Source organism: Triturus cristatus, chromosome 11 (assembly GCF_964204655.1).
Source record: "Triturus cristatus chromosome 11, aTriCri1.1, whole genome shotgun sequence".
NCBI lineage: Eukaryota > Metazoa > Chordata > Amphibia > Caudata > Salamandridae > Triturus > Triturus cristatus.
The window spans coordinates 361,226,792-361,249,807 of NC_140594.1; positions in this window are offsets into that span (position 1 = coordinate 361,226,792).

Here is a 23,016-nt window from a genome sequence, read left to right on the forward strand (position 1 = left end):
TTTAAACGTTAGGGTGAGCACCTCTTTTTTCTTAGGGGAGCAAAGGGGCGTTGCTTGTCTCCCGAGTGAAACTCTCCCTCAAGGAGTAAAGACTGTGATGAAGAAGAGGGAGGAGGAGGTAATAAACCCAGCCCATGATGAGCTATAACTATGTAGTAAGAATAAGATGTTGACAGATTGCCTTACACCGTCTCATGATATAGTCAAGTATGTAGTTTACAGTAAATATATGCCTAGATGTGTGGTTGAAGGAGATGCTATTGAAGTTGCAAAATTAAAATTGATGAAAAATTGGGAAACTCAATTTTTACCTTTGTTCAAAGCCACAAATCACTCAAATTTTCACCAATGTACATGAACTGATTACAAAACCTACAATCAGATGGTGCTGGCATGGGAATGTCCCCTGTATAGTAAATGGCTGCATTTGCCATTTAGTATTCAAGCTATTCCAGCATGCACGGTGAGGCATAGACCTGTGCTGTGACTCTGAAGTCCAGAGTCTGGTTCTGAGATCAGGGATGGGGAGCACCAAGCATGCCCCCGAGCTGAGTGTGTGTTGTGCAAAGCATGCTTAGTATCAGGACTCCACGTGGGTGCGAGTGTGTGATTGATGAGAATGGCTAGATCCATTTTCGATTGACCCTACTTTTACAAGGAACAAGCTGAAGGTTGTGGCACAACCCCCAGACAGTGGAAGTATAAAGCCTGCTTTCATAAGATGAAAGGTGTAAACCTGGATATAAAAGTGTGGGTGGATGGAGAAAGGGGTGTCTACAGAAATTAATTGGTGGCCTTTTTAACAGGGGATTGCTGATTAGTCCTTCTTTTGCACTACCATTTGGTTTACTGGTGGAGAAACTGAATGAGTCTGTAAATTCTATTGCAAGAGGTAGAGAAACATCGTGGATGCCCCTTCTGTCTCTCTCCAAGAATTACTGTTGAAAGGCTGATGACACTGCAGAGGTTTCACATGTCATTGTGCTCATGTTTTGGGGACTGTTTCCTGGAGCCATCATCGTCCCTACCTGGTGTGAGTGTCATCATTAAAGACTGTATCTGCGTTGCAGAACAAATATGAGAACTGCCCCAAACTTGTTCCTGTACACTGACAGTGGGATCCTCATCTCCTCTTTGGGAAATGTGTATAAAAGTGGAATCCAAACTTACCCACTTGGGTCCAGTTCAAAGTTCTTCAATACCAAGGAAGGCAGTGCTTTGCAGAGTAATCAATAACTGCTGAGATCCAGGACTGGTGTCTGTCAAATAGCCAGTCTCCCAGAGGTGTGGGGTCATTTTCTAAAGTGTGCACATTTTGCTGGAAGAGCTGCAGGTTTGTGTGCGACTCAAGAGCCCATCTGACCTGATGAGAAAGAGGAGAAGCATATCAGCCACACAGAAGCTGACTGCCTGGTGAAGGAGAAGCCTAGTTGCTAAGCCCAGCAAAGGGACGGCCCAGAAGAGAGGATTGTTTGCAGGAGAGTAGCTGGAGTTGACCTGAGTCTTCCTAAACATCTCTCAGCCTCTCTAAGTCTTTCTACAGTTAAGTAATGTGAGCTGAACCAACTCACTGTCTTCCCCCAAGCGTGCCCGCTCCAGTGAACACCAGCAAAGAGGATAATGAACTGATGCTGCCTCTACCTTCTGTGCACTGAGACTGGGCACCTGCACCATAGACCCTAGGGTGGAGACCAATCTCTGGGAATGCCAGGACCAGTCTGATCTTTGCCAACTTCCCCAGAGATGCTGGCCCTGCACCAGGCTATGTACAAAGGTAAGGAGGAGGAGGTAAGGTCAATTGGCGTAGTCACTAAAACTGCAAGCACATCTACCTGTATGTGCAACTGTGGCCTGCATGCTTGGGCTTAAGCCTCTGTAGTGCCCGACATGTCAAGTAAAACCATCATATTAACTGAACATTGACTGCGAACTTAACTACAGATTTATGTGGGATTCATGTTCTAACAATAACTGTTTAAAGATAACTGTTTAGCAAAGGACATTTGAACTGACCTAATATTAGTGCCAGAGAATCCCTGGAAGCTGCTCATCTGTACCCATAGTGAACATGCAAGAGTACCTTAATCTAGTCAACTAAATTCTGTTTAGATAATCCCCTTAACTCCTGTAGTACATGACTTTGTGGTATGTAACATTTCTTGTTTCCAGTATCTCCTTTTGGTGTGTTAAAGTATGTCCCTTTTTCCAAAAAAAAGTACTGGACTGCATGAGGAAGTATTGTGCATATTGTTTGAATGTTTAAGTTTTGAGTCTCTAGTGCCACCTTGAGAAGCCTTTGACAGCTCACCCTCCCTACCCAGAGATTCTAGTGTGGAAAGGATGACCTTAGCCCAGTTTACAGAGCCATAGTAGTGTCGTGTAGTTCCTATATTACCCATACAGGATCTGCACGTTTGGATAACATAAACTGTGGGATTGGAGGCAGACTGGTTCCGAGCACCCCCACCGGATATGTTAGCCTGTCTGTGTCAGCTAGCTCACAGTGCCACTAGAATCTCCTCTTATCGGGGACAGAATAGTTTCTGGCAACCACAGAACATGACAACCCTGATCCCTCAGAATCATGGAAAAATATACTACCTTTCGCTCAGTCACTCATGCTCACTTAGTTGTCTCAGAGATACACAAAATAAACATACTGGGTATTTGTCAATAAGAATTTATTGAACAGTTGTTATTATAGTGTAGAATAGATGAGCTGTAACAACCATTAGACAGTAGCAGAGATAAATGATTAGCAGTACTATGAAAGTAAAGGGATGGTACAGTTTCCACTTTGCAATAATCATGACTACAAACCAGTATATAAAACACATGATTAAAATGCATACTCCTACTATGTTTCCCTAACTAGGTGTACCTAAATGTATCTAGCATCTGTGTAGGTGTTATGCCAAGAATCCCTCTAGGATCTAGTCAACCCTATTACCTGAGAATCAGAGAATATGGGACCCCATCCTGGTCTCGAGTTGAAAACCCCGCGAGGGATGTTAGACCACTGCGAGCTGGAATGTCTGCATGCATGCATAGGGAGAGGAGTTGGCCTAACGGCTAGGGCGCTCGACCTGGGACCTGGGGAACTGGGTTCGAGTCTCAGTAATGACGCTGAACATCCTATAATTCTGGGCAAATCCCTTAATCTCCCCGTGCCTAACAAAGACTGAATGTGTGTCCTAATGTAACGTAACTGGTGCTATGTAAAGCGCTCTGATACCTGATTGGATTCGGGTCAAGTTCGAGCTATATAAACCTCTGCAAAAAATAAAAATAAATGCAGGAACCTCAGCGTCTCTGGTCAGTGTGTCAGGCGGGAAGTCACGCTCTCCTCTGTCTTTCTACAGCAAGATGTGATGTATATATACCCACAGGTCTCCCCAGGGGTCCCACCTTGCTCTGTCGGCCTAAAGGATGACGTTGGGCCTGAACTTTATACAGAGATATTATACAGGAGATGTTCGTCCTGCTGTCAGTCATGCTGTGCTTCCAAGAAGCATCATGCATAAAGTATGAGTTTCAAACAAGGGAAAACCCTGTGTTCTGAATGCAGTGTCGTATCTAGGTAAAAGGTCATTCCCTATGAACCGTTATGTATGTAATTTAGAGAAGGATATAGGTGAAAGGTTGGAGTGTTACCTGCGCCTATATAGGGTATCTATTCAGGACAAACCTGAGGACAAAAGAGACAAATGAACCCAACTACTAAGGTTGTAGCCTAGTAGCTCCTGCTTGCCCTATGTTCTCCCCGACAGATGGATAATAAGAATATCTCATAAACTTGGTGGAGAGGTAACTGATGGGTCCAATCTGCAGTAAAGTGTCAGTCTCTATCAATGACTGTGTCGAACAGGAGGATTTGAAGCTTCTTTTTAATAGTTGCAAGTTAGATGATGGTACATAGAGTTGGTGGAAGTAGTTTCCAATTCTTGAAGCACTGCATGAGAAGGCCTGCTTAATACATTGCAATTTTTGGTTGTCTAATGCTCAAGAAGAAGGGATTATCCATTTCTCAACCTTCATTGTCTGTCATGGGATTTTCAATTTCTCAGGGAGACAGGAGGTTGTAGATGTGTTTAGGACTTTGTGAGGTAGGTAGGCCATCTTAAACAGCGAACCTGCATCAGTGATGATACCAATTCTAGGGGGTCCCTAGAGCTGTAGTAGTCAGATTTCTAACCTTCTGAGGCAAGGACTAAGTTCAATGCACCAACATTGAATTAGAAATCCATTTTAACAGCAACCCTAACACAAGTCCACCATGAGATCTTGCGCAGGCCCTATTTTCAGGTCACTATGAGCTCCTCTTGATGAGTTCTGGGACACAGTGGCAATCCAACAATCTTTAACTTATGAATAACAAACTCAAAGATAGCACTAAGAAACGGGTGCATGTAATTTAAAATGTTTATTTTAAAATTCTCAGTCTAGCGCATAAAATATGAACAGTAACCACACTAAATGAAAAAATAAAAGTAGTTAAGCACGTAATGGCCAGCGAAAACAAGATAAATGTTTCTAACATCGTTAGTGAATTTATGACATCCTATCAATACCCTAGAGCTATTTCTACAGTGCTAGGCTATACCTAAGCTATAGCAATAAATGGCAAACCTGCCTCTTTGAAATTTAGAGTTTCTTAGGATGGACTGCTCAGTATACCTTTGAACAGCTGGCTTCAGCTATTTCTCATTAAAGCACTGCCGCAGCAGCAGTGTGCTCTTGGTGAAGGACACCTGCATGGCTTCTGAGACAACTCTCTGACTGAGAGTGAGGGTTTTGTCAATTTGGTGTGACCTCTGGTGAGAATTTTGGGCTCAGCCCTCTCCTAATCAACGGTCAGATCCTGGGTTTCTTTTCAATTTATCCACTGACTTCTTCTCATGTTTTCAAAACAAAACAGGGTTTTAAAACAATAAAGCTGATCTATGTCTAAACTAAAATGGCACAAAATCCTTCAGCTCAATCCACATGTCCAGATTAAGCCTCCATCTGTGTAAACAATAAGCTTACACTGCAATGGGCCATCTTCTAATGGCTGCACCTATTATTATTATTAACAAAAAACATGGTATCTTACAGGGTATTCAGCTATGGTAATTTCAGCATTTTCTGTATGTGCTTGAGGAACTTTTAACTTTCTGATAGAAATAAAGAAAAGGCTAACCACAGGCAAGGAAGGAAAACAGACTACCTAAATGAGAGCTGTAATGGCGTTCAAGACAATTGGAAGCCATTGCATTGTTATAAGAACAGAAGTCATTGTCTGGATTCAGACAAGGCAGCCATTATGGGTAATCATCCTGTTACCATTTCATATCTTGAGAATGTTACTTCTGTTAAGGATGAAACCCAGGGATTTGATTATCCACTATAGACTGTTTACAAACCAAGAGAGTACAGGAGTCAGCCCTCAACTGAACAGATTAATTTTTTTAAAGGAAATTAACAGAAACTCAGCTTTCAAAGAGTTATGTTTTAGGTGATCATTAGACATCCATCTTTGGGAATTTTTCAGGGTGCTGGAGAGTAAAGAAATATCATTCAGAGACAACATTGTGAGAAAAATCTGGGCAGCATCACATATTAACGATAAAGTACCTCAGAGTTCCTGAGGATAGCAGGAGTGGGTCTAGATGGAGACTGGGCAGTGTTGGTGGCAGAATGAAGCCATGAGGAACCCCTTGAAGCAGGCTGATATTGCTATATACACAGTCACCCATTTAACCACTTTGGTTCTGTTTGATAAAAAGGAGGTGAACCCATTTAACACCTCACATGCCCAATTGTTCTTTCAAAAGAATGAAAATTGGTTAGAAGACTAGCTGGATGTAATGAGAAAGATGGGAGGCTATACAATATTCTATTAACTTAACTAGGAAAAGTAATCCTGAAGCAGGGTAGACATTCTTAAGGTTATTAGGTTTAGCTGAGGGTTTCTTCTTCAAAAGTAGTGGGACTTTTCCACTTTTCTGACAGTTCCCCATATGCCTATTTGCAAGTATGTTAATGTTGATATTCTTTGTGCCATACAGTCTGCTTTTTATGTTGTCCAGAGGTTTTACAGTGGGCAAAGGCTAACTTGAAAAGGATCTGAAGATGGGCATAACAATGAAGCAAGATGGGCTCGTCAGTAGGCTATCTTTCACAAGATCTGATCAAGTGTGGAGCATTTGGAATGTGTAGGTTTTTGGCAAAGTTGGAGGAAATTGGTGCAACAAGGAAGCACTGAGAGCAAATTGAGCAGGGTCATTAGCCTTACCCCAGTGCATGCTGAAGTCACCAAGGAGGATGTGAGCTGCTCTGTGCAATGTATGAGGATTGAGGCAGTGGTTAACAGTCAAGGTGTGGGGTGGAGGAAGGAGAAAAGGTAGGAAGAGGGAGAGAAACCAGCCATGAAACTTTCTGGAATAAATGAAATGAGTGTAAGGGAATTCGAACAAAACAAAGCAGCATCTAAGTATGGATTGAGCAATTGACTGAGACTATTAAACAAACTTCTGTTCTCATCTTTGGACTGAAAGATCTTGCCGTTGTGAAATTGAAATAAAAGATTGCCACTGAAACTCAAGAAGCCACCAACCATACCACTAATCCTCTCAAAACCATCAAATTCCGTGAAGCCACACAATCCGACTTCAGATAAAAAAAACTGCACAGAAACTGCCCTATTTGCTGCTACTGAGGACATCCATTGGACCCAAGACAGAGGCAGAGGTGACAGAGTTTCCCTCATACTGCTGGACCTCTCTGCAGCATTTGACACCGTGTTCATCATTTTCCTCATTTTCATCTGATGCCTACACAGGCTTGGATGCCAAGGACTCACTCTCCTCTTGATCTTCTCCTTCCTGACTGGAAGGACACAGTCAATCAGCCTGGGACCCTACTCTTCAGGCACCTGCAACCTCATCTGTGGAGTTTCACAAAGATCTTCACTTAGCCCAACCCTCTACAACGCTTACTTCATGACTCATCTAGCAAGCAACAACCGCACCTACAATGTAGACTTTCTATTCTATGCCGGCAACACCTAACTCCTATTCTCTCTCTCAAACAAGACCCCTAACTCCCGGACCAGGTTTGCCAACTGCATGGCCAAAGTAGCAGGCTGGATAAGTGACCAATTGTCTCAAACTTAACACCAACAAGACAGAAGTTGTGGTCTTCAGGAAAAACCCATCACTGTGGCACTTCGCCTGAAAGCAGGTGGAACTCGGACCCACTCCACCACTCAATCTAAGAAACTTGGGATTATCATTGTCAGCCAACTCAATATGACCATGCAAGCCAATACCATCACAGCCTTTATACCCTGAAGATGCTGAGAAAAATCTTCAAATGGCTCCCAACCAGCACCCGCAAAACTGCCACCCACACCCTCATCATAAGCAAGCTGGACTACGGGAACACCCCCAATGCCGGGATCAGCAAGCATCTTATCAGATGACTTCAAAACATACAGAACGCTGCCACCAGACACTCTCAACTTACCATGCCACCCGCACATCACACCCAACTTCAGGAACACTCCCTGGCTTCCAATACACAAACTAGCACAATTCAGACTCATCACCCTCTCCTTCAAAGCACTACACAAGGACCCAGCCTATGTCAATAGCCAGAATTCAATTTACAAACCAACCAGGGTGCTCTGCTCAGCCACACTCCTCTTTTCACACATTCCACGCATACCCACAACTCGAACTGGCGATTGGGCCTTCTCCTACATCGCTCCCAAAGCCCAGAAGGATCTGCCATTACACATCAGAGCAGCCTCTTCTATTCTTGAGTTTTGCAAGAAGCTGAAGAAATGGCTCTTCAAATAGAGCACTCTCCGGTGCTTGGCCTGGCTAGACTAACACCTGCAACAACACCAGGATAGTGCGCTTCACAAATGCTCATAAAATAACAATATAACAAGCACCGGAGAAACCAGGAAATACCCTGACACACAGGAGAAGCGGCAATAACTTGCTGGGAACAAATTCAGGTGAATGCATAACCCCGATTGGAAGAGCAGCAAGATCCCTGACACCAAGTCGAACTGAGAGACAAACAAAATAAACATGAAGCACGCCAAATCTTAAGAGTAGACTATTGAAAGTGGGAGCCTTTCAATATGAAGTTGTGAGGAAATGTGACTTCATTCAGAGTCCGCTTAAATTGCCCTGGATGAACTCCTCTGAACTTTGTGGGTCCCTAGTTCCATCCTGACAGTTTGCCCTAGCCACCAGAGGCATGGCCTCAACATTCTCCACTGGGATCTAGGAAAAAATAACCTAGTTCTTTCCCTGTCTTGCTTCTGCCTTTCTTGCATAGAGAGCAGGCCTTTCAGAAGACTCTTGACAGTAGCTGCTACCCCACGAGGAATCTTGTCTTCAAAGACCAGGTTAATTTCCGCAAACGTTCAATGGATAAAAGCTAGCCAATGTGTTGCATTTCAAAGAACTTTTTCAACGTGCCATTATTTTTGTGTTTTGTATTAATTTTCCTTATAGTTTGCACTTTGTATATCAGCTTGCTGTTTACACTGATTCCCTATGTTATAATTTTTAGTGGAGTCACCATAACAGCAGTAGTTGTGTCATATGGCATCAAACATTGTATGAATTCATTAGTCAAACGTGTCCGCATATGGTGTCAAAGACAAGGGTGAAGGCTTGTGTGGAAATCTGTGATGGAAAGTTGACATTAATATTAGACATTAAAAACACAGTGGGTTCCCATAATCGAGCTGCACATCTTATCCCTTCCAACCATCGAGATACTGTAACTAGCCCCTTCAGACCCTTGCATCTAATATAACATCCACCTCATACTCCGAAGCATCCACAACTACCAGTGCCGGAGGTGGACTACGATCAACTAAGTGGGGCGATTTTGTCAGGGTTTAGACCTCGCGCCTGCCGAAAACACTGTATTTCCTTACAGAAACTGCATTTCCCAGATTCCCGGGGGTTTGAACTACCGATCCCAGCAGCCTTTGCTGCAGGACCGGATATAGGGAGAGCAAACAGAGAAGGAGACGTTCGTGATTCTGTGGGGTCAGCGGGAGCGGCTGCTCTCGTTATCCGGAGTTCCAGTGGCGCTTCCTCTCTCCATTTGGTGGCAGACAAGGACCGTCTTGCTTTTGGACAGGTGGCGCGCTCGAGGCAGATATCGAGCTGACGCACCCGGGAGGGTATTGAAATCCGGCGATAGTCCGAGGGACTCTGTGAGAGACCGGACAGCGGAGCAGTGAGTTCAGGGAGAAGACTAGTGGTGGTGCCTAGCTGGAAGTATCACAGGGTGAATACAAGTGGCAGAGTGCTAGGGGAAGGCATCCTCTGCATTGCCGTCACGAAGTGCGCGCTCGCATTTGGATTATAAGTGCCAACGCGGACGGCGGTAGTTGATCACTACGCCCTACCGTGGTTGGAGGGGTCCCTGTGCGGGGAGAGTTCTTTTGGCAGACCTACGGAGTATATGCAGTCAATATACACCACGGCCAGAAATTTTCTTTCTTCTTATACAGCAACACTTGGAGGGTTTCAATCAGGAATGAACCCTCTGTACATATGAGTTTAATACATTGACTCCCGTGAGGGTTTAGCAGTCCTCAAATGAGGGTAGGTTGCATATGGATGTACCATATACGGAGAGTGAGAGATCACAACCCCCTGCTTATTGCTCTGGTTTTTGTGTCCTGTAGGGAGAAGGGATAGCAGGAGCGTTCCAGGGAATAGAGCCATTGTGCAGAAACAATGCAGGTGAATCATCATTGGTTGTAGTGAGAATTTACTGAGAGTAGTATGTATGCCTTCTATTAATCCATGTGTTTTGTTTTTCCAGCTTCCTTTTCCCAGCTGACCCTTCCTTTCCCCTCCTAAGGTTTTTTCCCCTTTTAGGGGTTTTTTCCCTCGCCGTATCGGTCAAACACCCTGTGTGATATTCCTTCAGGGTGTTTGGAAGGTCCGGAGGTGGAGCTTATTGCTGCGTCTGGATTCCGCAGAGTGAGAACCTGACAGATTTAACTCATGGACATGCACCATGTGTTAGATAAATGCCATTCACGGTGATTTTCAGTGCCAAGTGCTTGTCCGCCCTGTGCAATCATCGCGAACGGCACTATGCACAGTGCAAGGGGGCGCTGCTTCCTTTCTGCCGCTTGAGTAGATTTTTACTGGCAGCTTTCTCAATGTGAACAGACGGTTTCTCAACGCGAGCATATGCAACCACTGGCAATGAGAAATCTGACCACCCACGTTGAGAAATCTTGCCAGGATGTTGATTTTCCATGCTCGTGCTTGCCAACTTGATGTTGACGATCGCAAACAAGGATAAATCTCGCCGGGAGGTGGATTTTTCTTGATCACGCATGCCAACTTGACATTGACGAACGTGAGCGAGGAAAAAAACACGTCTCTGAGTTTTTTAGAACTCCTTGAGCTCCACATAACGCGGAGTGCGGAAAATTCCGCAAACTCTGTGAGCGGAGCGGAGTTCACCGCTCAGACTTACAAAAATGTGCATACTAAACTGGAATGTGTTTCTGGAGTTGCTAGACAAGTTTACATAAGTAAGCAGTCAGTGTTGTTACAAAGAATACAATATTAAATATTCTAACATTGGTTTGGTCTGGACTTAAGGAATATAATATTACCCTGCTTTGTACGTGTGTATTATTGACATGCTTTACATTTCATCCATCACCAGGTGCTGTAGAAGGGCAAATCCCTTAACTGTGATGTTTCACAATTTTACAGCTCTTTTTTGCACATTAATTAAGCCCCCCAAAGATAGGATTTTTTTGTACTGTGAATAACCCGCATGAAAGCCAATGATGTATTTACAAATGGGCAGCGCTGCACTCTGAGGGAGTGCTTTGGATGGTAAAGTGGGTCTTCCATGAGACCTATAAGAGTACAGTATAGTATCATGCAAAGGTGGTGCTCTTATGTTTTTGTCATTGTGCCTATGTCTAAATATGAAGTGAAAGGAAGTGTGGGAAAGGACACTTAAGCATTAGATGCTGGTGTATGCATGGTTAGGAGGCGTTTGAGTGCAACGTGAACATTACAGGAAGTGTTTTAGTGGTGTGCATGTATCGCACAGATTGTTTAAACCTTTTCGCTGACAGCCTATTCATGGGCGTTGAAGAAATTGTTAGAAGCGACACGGTCATGCAGTAGTGTACCTGCAATCTTTGGAGTGGTTTGTGAGATACAGACTACACCCAGTAACTATGGCACCTGGGGAAGTGAAGTTGGCATCAACTTGTGATCTGTGGTCCACAGCGTTTTACAAACAACCCATAGGAATGGGCAAAATGGAATCAGCCATGGCGAATGGACCTCGGATACCCTTTGGAGTGGAAGGAAAAAATCCATAGGAATTAGCATTATATAGCCAGCTAGAGTATGTATTGTAATGGTGCCATCATGAAGTGAAAAGAGGAGAACTATTGTAGATGAGCCATAGAGTAGGCTTGGTGATTCCAACCACCCAGACAGATTATAGTAAAAGGCATTATACAACAGGTAATTTCTAATGAAGGATACTGTAGGAGTGGCACATAAATAATCAAAAAAATGATTAGGAGGAAGAAGAGCAGGTTCAACCAACTTGGACTGCAGGTGTCGATGGAGGATTTGGTTTTCCCCACAATACAGCATGTTACTCTTCACACCAGTGGCACTATTTACACATAAAACATGGGCAGTTAAAATACATTTTAATTCAGGCAAGCCTTGAAACAGATTAAATAACATAATAACAGTAATACACGAAGTAAAACTTTATAGTGGTGGTACTGTACGCACAACACGTTGACAGATCAAGATTACATTTGAAACCATGTTAACCTTAACCAGGGTGGATCTCACAGTAATCATGCTACAATAATTACACTTTACTGTTATGTTGCAGTTTGCATAAAACATAAACAAATCAAAAAGACAGTTTAATTCAGGTGACCCTTAGATGGTTCATGCACAAGGTTTGTATGGGCTCCAGGAGTATAGAGCAGCCCTGGCATCTGCCCTCTAGAGTTCAACCAGAACTGCCAAGGGCTCCACTGTTGCTCCATCCTCATCACAAGTTAGATCTAGTCATCTATTCATCGTGGCTTCATCCTGGAAAGAGTCATTCTAACACCCTTGATACATTCCAGAGGGTTATCAACTGTTCCCATCATTGCTGGAATTTCAGAGCTTAGCTGCATGCAAAGAGAAGGAGACCCCACCAATGTGTTTCTTTTTATAAGCAGTTATGGTCAGCTGTGGTAGCAGCTTTGTGTGAACAGTTTTCTATCTTTTGACATTAAGTAGGTGAATGCTAGGCCTTTGCCAATGATGTCAGTTTGTCTGAATCATATGACCTTGACATTTGAACATATAGTGATGAGATGCCAAGGAAGTGTTTCTAGAGCCGATGAGAGATTGACATACTACAGATGTCTTTCTGCAGTATCCTATATTGTTTGTAGTTGTCAACGTGAAAGGAGTGAGGCCCGTATTACAGAATGTTTACATAGTTTGGACGTGATGGAACAAGGGAATTTTTGACAAGAACTTCAAAGGGAAACCTAGATGTGGGAAAAGTAATCTCAGGGTACACATGGACGAGTGCATCTTGTAACTTAGTTTACTTGAGGACCCAGATATAGGATGGAATCCATGAGCACTCACAGTTTTTTCACTTTTAGCAATGTCTTTGGACAGAGTGTCCAGGTAAGGCAGTTCATCCAATATCCGAATGTCAGAAACTGTGTTTTGGATGAGTTACGCATGACTATTGAGCATCCATTGGTGGATGGTTTTAGTCTTGAACAGTTGAACAGACGGTTTCTCAATGCGAGCATACGCAACCACTCGCAATGAGAAATCTGACCACCTGTGTTGAAAAATTTGCCGGGAGGTTGATTTTCCACGTTTGTGCTCGCCAGTTGAGATCCTTTGCTTTTTAGTTTTTGGATGATCAGTTTATCATTGGTGTAGATTAAGCACATACATGCCCCACCCCATGAAGGAGGCACCATTGTAGTCCAGCAGCCATTGATCGCTGCACTCCTAACTGGGAAGGAGGACTGCAACAAAACACATTGAACTTACCCCAAGAATTCTGTAGATGTTGTTGTCCCAATTTATGATCTATTGCTTCCTCCGTCATTCTGGAAGCACTGTCTCTATTGAGCAGGGTGGGCACATTCAGCAAGCACTTATCAAAATCAATGGTACATTTAGTAGGTAGCATATCCATTCTGTAGACAATTTTCCAACTCAAGGGCATATTCAACATGGACTATATCCACTCTGCAGGCACTGTTTCTGCTCAAGGACACATTATGGAGCATTACTAATTTTAGCAGGCACGGTCATAATTGAGGGGGTGCATTCACAATTTCATTTGAAGATGCGCATCCAGTAGGCACCATGCTCAGTCACTATGCACTTTTTCAATTCAAGGGGCACATTACACAGTCAGTGAGGCATTCCCTGTTACGTATCAAACAGCAAACTGTTCTATTCTTAGGGCACCATCTGAGAAGCCCCTTGAGCCTGCTTGCAATCACAGTGGCATGTTCTGACCCCATCTGCTTCGACTGGACACCATTATTTGATTGTGACTGAGACACATAGCCTTCTTGTCTCTCTAAGAAGAGAGAATCCCCGATGACCTAGCCACTCTGAAGCCAACAGAGGCTCAGATTATAAGACACAGGGTCATCTATGTAACGAGGCCCATTTGTTGGTTTCCTGCAATAATAGCTACTCTGAAAACTCTGCCAGTAATGGATCTTCATCTTCAAATGCCCCCCAATGGAGAAAGTTGAGTAAGATTTGCTCTCTGCAGGGCCAATAATACTCAGAACAGTAGAAAGCATCTAGATTACCAAAACAAAAAGTAAAAAGCACTTATAAATCAAACTAAAGAAAAAAGTAGCTCTGAAATTTCTTTGATCACTGCAGTCAGTTTGACTACTGACAGTGAACCCTGTACGATCTCTTCTCTCTTGCCTTTTTAAAGGGATTACGCAGAATGCAGAAAGCAGAACGAACAGCAGCATCCCTAGTGAAAAAAGATATAGACAGAATACCACCTCCTGACGAAACAAAAGGAACAGAAGAAGAAAACAATACCAAAGGTGTCAGGACAAGGCCACAAACAAAACAAGACAAGAAGAATTGAATCTAGTATTGAATTTATAGGCTTATAACGTATCATCTGAACAAATATATGTTCTGAATAAAGGGTTGAACTTTGTACAGGCTCAACAAATTTACTTTTTTAATGTGTTATGATTCTAACAACAAATACATCATTTTCCCCATACCTTAGATATTGTTAAAGATTGCCACATTGGGCAGACATGTTGTCATGAAACACGTGTTGGCCGTTGAAAATACTTTGAAATCAAGAATAATAAACAAACTCATAAATGATTCATTGAATTTTGAATATTGAGTTTCACTCATTAAAGTCTTAGACCTCAAAACACTGTCAGTGTTTACAAAAATCTAGGTATCTGGATCGACCATAAGTTGTCAATTGATAACCAAGTTAATTCACTACCCGTAAAATGCTTTGGTATATTCAAAATCCTCAAGAAGGTCCTTGGATTTCTACCATTGTCAGCTTAGAACAATGTCATTCAAGCTCTAGTCACCTCTAGGTTGGACTACTGCAATGCCATTCATCTTGGCTTCTACCAGTTTCAACAAAGTAGACTTCAATGCATTCAAAACTCCGCTGCACGTCTGTTGCTGAAACTTCTGAAACATGCTTCCATTGGAACTGGTTTCAGCAAGGTACACTTGCTCCCTATTAAGCAGAGAATTGCTTCTAATGCTCTAAGCTACTGCTATATGATATTACCTGATGCTGGCCAGAGATATTTTCAGTCTTTGGTCAAACCATACATCTCAGCCCGGAACTTAAGATCATCTGATGCTAGATTAGCCTCTGTTCCTAAATTTTAAAAAAATAGAATTGGAGGCAGCTCCATTTGTTACCTGGCTCCTAAAAGCTGGAACTCCCTGCCTATAAAAATACGACAGGCCCCATCTGAAGTGCTCTTTAGATAGTTCTAATGACCCATTTTTTTTACCTCAGGCTTTTAATCTCAGTTTGCCCACTTGCATTGCTTTCACTGAAGTGGGATTTTAGCGTTGGGACACTTCACTAAAGTAGCCATGTGCTCTAGAAATGTGCCTTATTATTATTACCCATTCCTCTCAAACACCCCCTTTATGGCCTGCTTTTGCCCTGGTGAGTTCACACCCTGAGGTAGCTAATTCCCACAATGAAAATTGAAACTTCAACCAATTAGAGCACTTTTCATTTGCAAGCTGACACTCAAAAGCTCAAGGCTTCCGGTCCCACTACAGATGCAAAGGAGAACTGAGCCTGAAATTTCCAGGCAGGCCGTTGTCTATGCACTCTCCTTGATGGTGTACTCTCACTGCTCCCATTCACACACTCTTCAACCGCTGTCTGGCACGGCATGCCAAGTGCATTTGACCATCGATGTTTGTATCATTCTCAAAACCACCTGCAAAGTTTTAATTATTCCAGGGTAGTCATGCAAAATTTAGGGACTTTGCAAAACTTCCCCAGTAAGTGAAATTTGCAACAGAAAACTTTCTGCACTGACATTTTTCATGCAAAAACTATTCTGGCAAGAGAAGGCTGAAACCTACAACTACAAGACAGAGAGGCCAATTACGATCCCGTTCGGAAAGCATTCTGACCGAATCGGTTCCGGAATGCTTTCTGGACGACTCAGATCAGGGGAGTCCGACCGAGCGATCTGGATGCATCCGGATACGATTCACTTCAATGTGAGCCTGTGTTCAGAACGAGAACACAGGCACCCATTGAAGAAATGGGTGGCTGGGGAAGTTCACACTGTGCATGGTAGGAAAAGGGGGTCCCTTGGGTACCTCCACGGGTCTGATTTGGAGGGCCCCGAGTAAAGTGGGGCCTGCCACGGGCCCTCAAAGACCAATTCCAAAAGCTGTTTTGTTCCAGGAAAACCGAATCAGAACAGCTGTCAGAATCTGTCATCGTGATCACTCGCTTGGAAACCGTTTCCATAGAGCTGTACGATTCGGCTCTGAAAGGTTTTACATGTACGAATGCCTTCCGGAACCGATTAGGACAGCCCAAATGGTTTCCAGGCATCGTAATCAGTAGTTTGGAACTGGGTACGATTCGGTCGGAAACAAGGGTTATGAATCTGATTCAGCAAGCCCAAATCAGATTTGGAGCCCTTCCGAACAGGATCGTAACCGGCCCCTGAGTTTCTAGCAAAAGATATGCAACTTTATGTTCCCCTAATGTCCTGTCACTCTTGGACAGCAACTAACAGCCAGCTCTCAATGCATGCCTCTCAAATTCATTCACTCTAAGACAGGCCTGGTTCTATGATGGAGTACACAGGCAGAGAACAATCCCCCCTTTTAGCCACTGGGCTGCACCCAGGCAGACGTGTATATCTGCATATTTCAAAAGTTTACTCCAAGTCTCAGGGGTCAGTATCCAGTCTTAGAGTCAGAGGTAATTTCTCACCATCACTTCATTTTCCTCCAGATATACCGGATCAATGTGTGCATTTTTGTCTTTGTTTTATTTGCAGACGCTGCAGAACTCAGCAGTTAAAGCAGTCCCAGATCTCCCTACCATCTCACATGCTTTTGAGGCCCACTAGAGCCATCATAGGCTACCAGTAGTTTTCAGATTATGTTTAATCCTGCCCTGAAGGACAGATCCTTGTGTGCCAATGCCCCTGTTTATGTAAGAGAGAGATTGACTTCCAATTGTTTTATAAGAAACCTAAGAGCTCCTGAAGAGTATCAGAAAAGAGCAGGAGGAATTCACTTCCCGGCACTGCTTGCTCCTTATGGAACACATTCTTAGATGATCTTAGACAAACACAACAACTTCTCTGGTTGCGATTGTTAAAGGGATATTTATTTGAAAAATTGCCTGGTATATTTACACTCTGTAGCAGCTTGATGCCTTCCGGTCATATGCTATATAAACTTTGATATGATCAGGGCAACTAAAATTATACATCAAGGTTGGACCAAATTATGCACCTGGGTAATATTGGGGCAAACTAGCAAGCGGAGGATAGCTGGCCATCTGACGTAGACAGCAAAACCGAAACCGGTCCCAGGTTGCTTGTTTCCGGTCCAGGGAGGACCTGGCTTGGCCGTTTGGGCTGGACTGTTCCCATGGGGAGCAGGGTTAAGACTGATTTACATATGGCTGGGTCCAAACTGGGGTGACGTGGCGAGCAGATTTGTAACTGGGGGTGAGTGTTTGAGAAGTTTCAACACTCCGTCTATCATTTTATTTTGTGATGTTGCTATGTGCGCCCCAAGTGGCTAAAGGTATGCCCAGATGTGGGTCCCTTGCTCGCTGCACCACTGGATTCAAGCAAGCCAGACTGAGGAGGGGTGATACCCTGAAACCGGTCCCAGGATGCTTGTTTCCGGTCCAGGGAGGACCTCGTTTGGCAGTTCAGGCTGGACTGTTCCAATGGGGAGCAGGGTCAAGATTGATTTGCATATGGCTGGGTCCAAACTGGGGTGACGTGGTAAGTAAAATAATGATGGATTAAACCCAAATCTGCGAATGCTTGAAAAGTTTCAACACCCATTACCTCTGTTTAGTAGGGGTAAAGTGCACATTGTATTGTAATGTAATTGCATTTATATAGAGCTTACTACCCCAGATGAGGCATCAAATCGCTTTTTTGGTGAGTAGCCCGCTACTCTGGAACCCATAAAGGATTAGTGTTGAATTATTATAGTGAAATATGAAAGTGATTTGAGTGGTGGATAGGTTGGTCAGTTATTTGGATTCAGAGGGATAGCGGAGGGCTAGAAGAGGGAAAAAGGTTTGCATTTATATAGCGCTTGTTACCCCTGATGGGGTGTTGAAGCACTTTTTGGCGTGTAGCAAGCTACTTCGGAACCCATAAAGGATTAGTGTTAAAGTAGTATAGTTAAATATGAAAGTAATTTGAGTGGTGGATATGTTATTCAGTTATTTGGATAGAGAAGGGTAGCGGAGGGATAGAAGAGGGAAAAAAGTTTGCATTTATATAGTGCTTGCTATCCCTGATGAGGTGTTGAAGCGCTTTTTCGGCGAGTAGCATGCTACTCTGGAATCCATAAATTGTTAGTGGTGAATTAGTATAGTGAAATATGAAATTTGAGAAGTGGGCATGTTAGTCTGTTATTTTGATTGAAAAAGATAGTGGAGGAATAGAAGAGTGAAGGATTTAGACTTTTTTTTGGAGGTCATAGCAGTAGGAGGAGGCTTGGGATGTATAAAAAGGGGTGTGGAGTGTAATAAAGTGAATCCACACCAGATGAAGATATACGGTAGGAGGTATTTATTACAGCCTCAACCAACAGCCAGCATATATCAACTGTCATGCATAGAACCCTGCATGAGAGAACCTCAGAGCAAGCTGGTTCCATGCCCAGTGTTCTGGCATGGAGCCATGTTACATCATTACACTTCTTCCTCTTTACATTAGAACAAAAGTAACATGAGAACAAGAAACACATTTGAACAGAAAGAAAAAGAGGGTAGAAAGAACTACACAAAATCACGCAAATGTAAAGGAAACCTGCGTGTTCTGACACTCCTACAAGTATTATCAGACCTTAAATCAATGTCAGAGGGAAAACGATAAGAAGTATCATCCCTCCTGTCGGCCACACCACACCCCCCAAAATGTGCTACACGACTATGATTCCAGATGCGACCATCATCCGTCTTGACAGCATTTTTAAACAACTTAATGATAGTTTTTGGAGAGGTATATTTTGACCAATTTTGACACCCAACAGGAGCTTTGACCTTTACTTTATCTCCAACCTCAAAATTTGTAACTTTCGCATTATTCCTTTTATCAACATAAATCTTCCTTTTGTTTTGCAGAGACACTTCTTTGTCTCTCCATTCCCCAATACCATTGTTTTTCAAACCCTTCCCAGCAACCATCCAGCCAGGACACAAACAAGTATTTGGAGACTTTCCCCTGAGCAGTTCAAAAGGAGTCTTCCCCGTTGATGCATGAGGAGTGTACCTGTAGGCTGTTATACAACCTGCACTTCTTTTCTCCAATCTAAACAGTTTACCTTTGCTAATTGTATACTCTCCTTTAAAGTCCTGTTAAATCTCTCCAAAGCACCATTCGCCTCTGGATGATATAACGCAATTTTTTTATGTACAATTCCACAGTTTACAAAATACTCCTCCATCTGAGCAGAACAGAACTGCGGACCATTGTCAGAAAGAATAGAGTTAGGAAAACTCTCGCGTTTGAACACAGATTCTAAAAAACTGATCACAGAATGAGAAGTGATCTCTCTCACCAAACTCACCTCCACCCATCGTGAATACAAATCCAGCAACACCAACAGGTAAGGAGTCTGATGTTCTCCATGCAATGGTCCCACAATATCGATAGCTAATTCATCCCATGGACTTTTTGGTAAACTTCTACAAACCATAGGTGAACATCTTGGTTTGAGCACCTTATCACTTGCTTGACAAGGTGTACACTCCCTAACAGTACGTTCCACCATCAAATCTAATCCAGGCCACCAGAAATCCTGACGGATGCGCTCTTTGGTTTTAGAAATGCCCATATGCCCTTCATGAGCCATGTTCACGATGACTTCTCTCAAACTCAATGGGGGAATCATTCTTGTGCCCCTCATTAGAACACCATCAACAACGGCTAACTCATTCGCAACTAACGACCAAGGTTTAACCAGACTTCGAGACTTATGCTGTTCCAAAAGAGACATCACAGAACACAATTCACTATCCTTTTGCAACTCATCCCTCCATTCGTCTTCCTTTACAGCCCCCAGCGTAACATCACAAACTCTTATGCCACACTCAGCATCACATTGATCATTTTCATCCTGAGATTTATCATTCTCTACCACCTCCACCAATCTCGACAGACAGTCTGCCGTTACATTTGCCTTTCCTGGAATGTATTCAAACATGAAGTTATACTCCTGTAAGGAAATTACCCATCTCCTGATCCTCGAGGAAATTGAGTCCAAACTAGGCCTGGGCGAAGCACTACGCTACGCTAGCGTAGTTTGCGAAGTTCGCGCTACTTCGCGCTACGCGAACTGCACGTAGCACAGTGCGAACACGCGTAGCGTAGTGTTGCGTAGTGCTGCGGTCATTTTTTGCTTGCTCGCGGTCCTCAACGTCAAGTTGGCGACTGCGAGCAAGCAAAATGACATCCCGGCGAGACTTTTTCCTTGTTCGCGATCAGCAACTGCAAGTTGGCGATCGCGAGCATGGAAAATAAATCTCCCGGCGAGATTCCCAACGCGAGGAGGTCAGGTTTCTCGTTGCGAGTGGTCGCGTATGCTCGCGACCGCTCGCGATGAGAAACTACCAGTTCGCGTTGAGAAAGCTGAAGCTCGAGTAAAAATCTACTCGAGCAGCAGAAAACTACAGCTCGCACTGTGCAAGATGTCATTTTCAATGATTGCACAGTGCCGGTTGCTTGTCCGCACTGTGCAATCATTGAAAACAACATCTTGCACAGTGCGAACATGTTACTACGCAGTTCGCGAAGTGCTACGCGTAGCTCGCGTAGTGCGAACTTCACTTTGCGTAGCTTCGCGAAGTGCTACTTCGCGAACTACGCTCACCCTTAGTCCAAACCCTTCTTCTCAAAAATTTCTTTCAGGGGTTTATGATCAGACCTGACTACGAAAGAAGATCCCCACACAAATTTTCTGAACTTGTTTATGGCCCAGAAAATTGCCAACGCTTCCTTCTCTATAACAGAATAACCTATCTCCGCCCCTTTCAAGCATCTTGAAGCACAAGCTATTAGCACCTCTTGGCCCTTCCTGATCTGAAAGAGAAGAGCACCCAGCCCCTTTATACTCGCATCAGTAACAATGAAAGTGGGATTCCCAGGTACAAAAGCTTGTAAGTTTGGTGCATTCCTGAGATCATTTTTTACTTGTTTAAACTCTGTACCACACTCTTCCGTCCAAACAAACTCTGCATTCTTACACAACAACTTCCTTAGATTTACTGTCTTATCTGCAAAATTTCGTATAAATTTGTTATAAAACTCTGCCATACCTAAGAATGAAGAAACCTCATCTTTTGTACACGGTTCTTTTAACATTTCGATAGTGTCCACCAAATCCTTTTTAGGACTCACCCCCTGCCGTGAAATATGATGACCCAAATAGTCCAGTTCAGTGACTCCAAATTTACATTTGCTTCGCCTAAGAGATAACCCAGCATCAAGCATCCTTTTAAGCACAGCATGCACCCTCTCATCATGTTCTCTCACGTCTCTCCCACATATTAATACATCATCCTGGTAGCACTTTACGCCTGAAATGCCTTTAAAAAGATCTTCCATAATCCTCTGGAATACTGAAGCCGCAGAAACCAGCCCAAACGGCATACGCAAAAACTTGAAGGCCCCCATTGGCGTAATAAAAGCCGCTAATTCTTGACACTCTTTACTCAACGGAACCTGATGGTATGCTGATGCCATATCCAGAGTGGTAAAATAACCAGCACCATCCAACGATGATACTAATTCCTCAATATTGGGAAGTGGGAACTTGTCAACCACCACTTCTTTATTTAAGGCACGAAGATCCACACATAAACGGATTTCATTATTTGGTTTACGTGCCACAACAATGGGAGCTAACCACTCCGTTGCCTCTACAGGCTGTATAACACCAGTGGACAACAATTTATCTATCTCTTTTTGTACAGCATCTTGGATACAAATGGGAATGCATCTAACTTTTGCCACAACTGGTACTGCACCCTGTTTCAACTTAATATGGTGATTGTACCCCTTTAAACACCCCAAGGTGTCACTGAACAATTCACCAAACGCTCTCACAAACTTGTTTTCGTCACCCTCAATAGATTGTACCTGAACAGATGGATGTGCATTAGGATTGAGAATGACACCCAAACGTGCTTGATGACTCCAGCTCAACAAATTATCGCCCCTCTCAGCAACATAAATCCTAGCATCAGTGAACCTACCATTGTACTCAATGCAGTCATCAAAATAACCAAATAACTTAATTGGCAACCCACCATAACCCGTAGGTTTAATATTAGGTTTGAACAGTTTCTTCCTTCCTTGAAAATTCTTCATAAAAAGATCCTTTGAGAGAAACGTGATGTGAGAGCACGAATCAAATTTCATTTTCACTCTAACATCCCCCACCAAAACCCACTCAGAAGGATGTTCCACCTCACTCTCACTAACTTGAAAACTGACTTCCTTTATTTCTGATCTAGAATCTCTCCTATTCCTCATCCTACAATTTTTTCCAAAATTTCCTCTTTTCCCACAAACATTGCAAGTAACCCTATTAGCAGGACACTCACTTGCATTAGCCATGTGTCCAAATCTTCCACATCTGTAGCAACTTCCCTGAAAAGGTGTTGCAAACCTCCTATTCCCTTGTGTCTTTCCTGCGTTTTTTTCTATTACAACACCTTTCTCACAGACACCCTCATAATTTTTTTCCTTCTCATCTTTTTGTATGACTCGACACTCCACTTCTTGTGCTTTTACACTGACCTTGTCTTCTTTATGTTCTTTACTTAGTTCTCCAACACACTTTAACATATGCTCTACCCTTTTTGCAATACTAACAACCTCATCCAACGGTGGCTCGTCCTTTAGCCAGAGTTCTTCCCTCACTTTATCACTGCAACACCTCAGCACAAACTGATCTCTAATCCTTTCCTCTACCAACGCCCCAAATTTACAACTTGAAGCCAACTTCCGTAAAGCCGTAATATATTCTTCAACACTCTCCTCTTTCCCTTGCTCCCGCAAACCAAAATTGTACCTTTCCATAATAGTACTAATCTTTGGCAAGTAATGTAAATCTAGTTGTCTTGCACATATTTCATATTCATTCAACCCCCTCTGATCAGTTTGCGACAATGGAG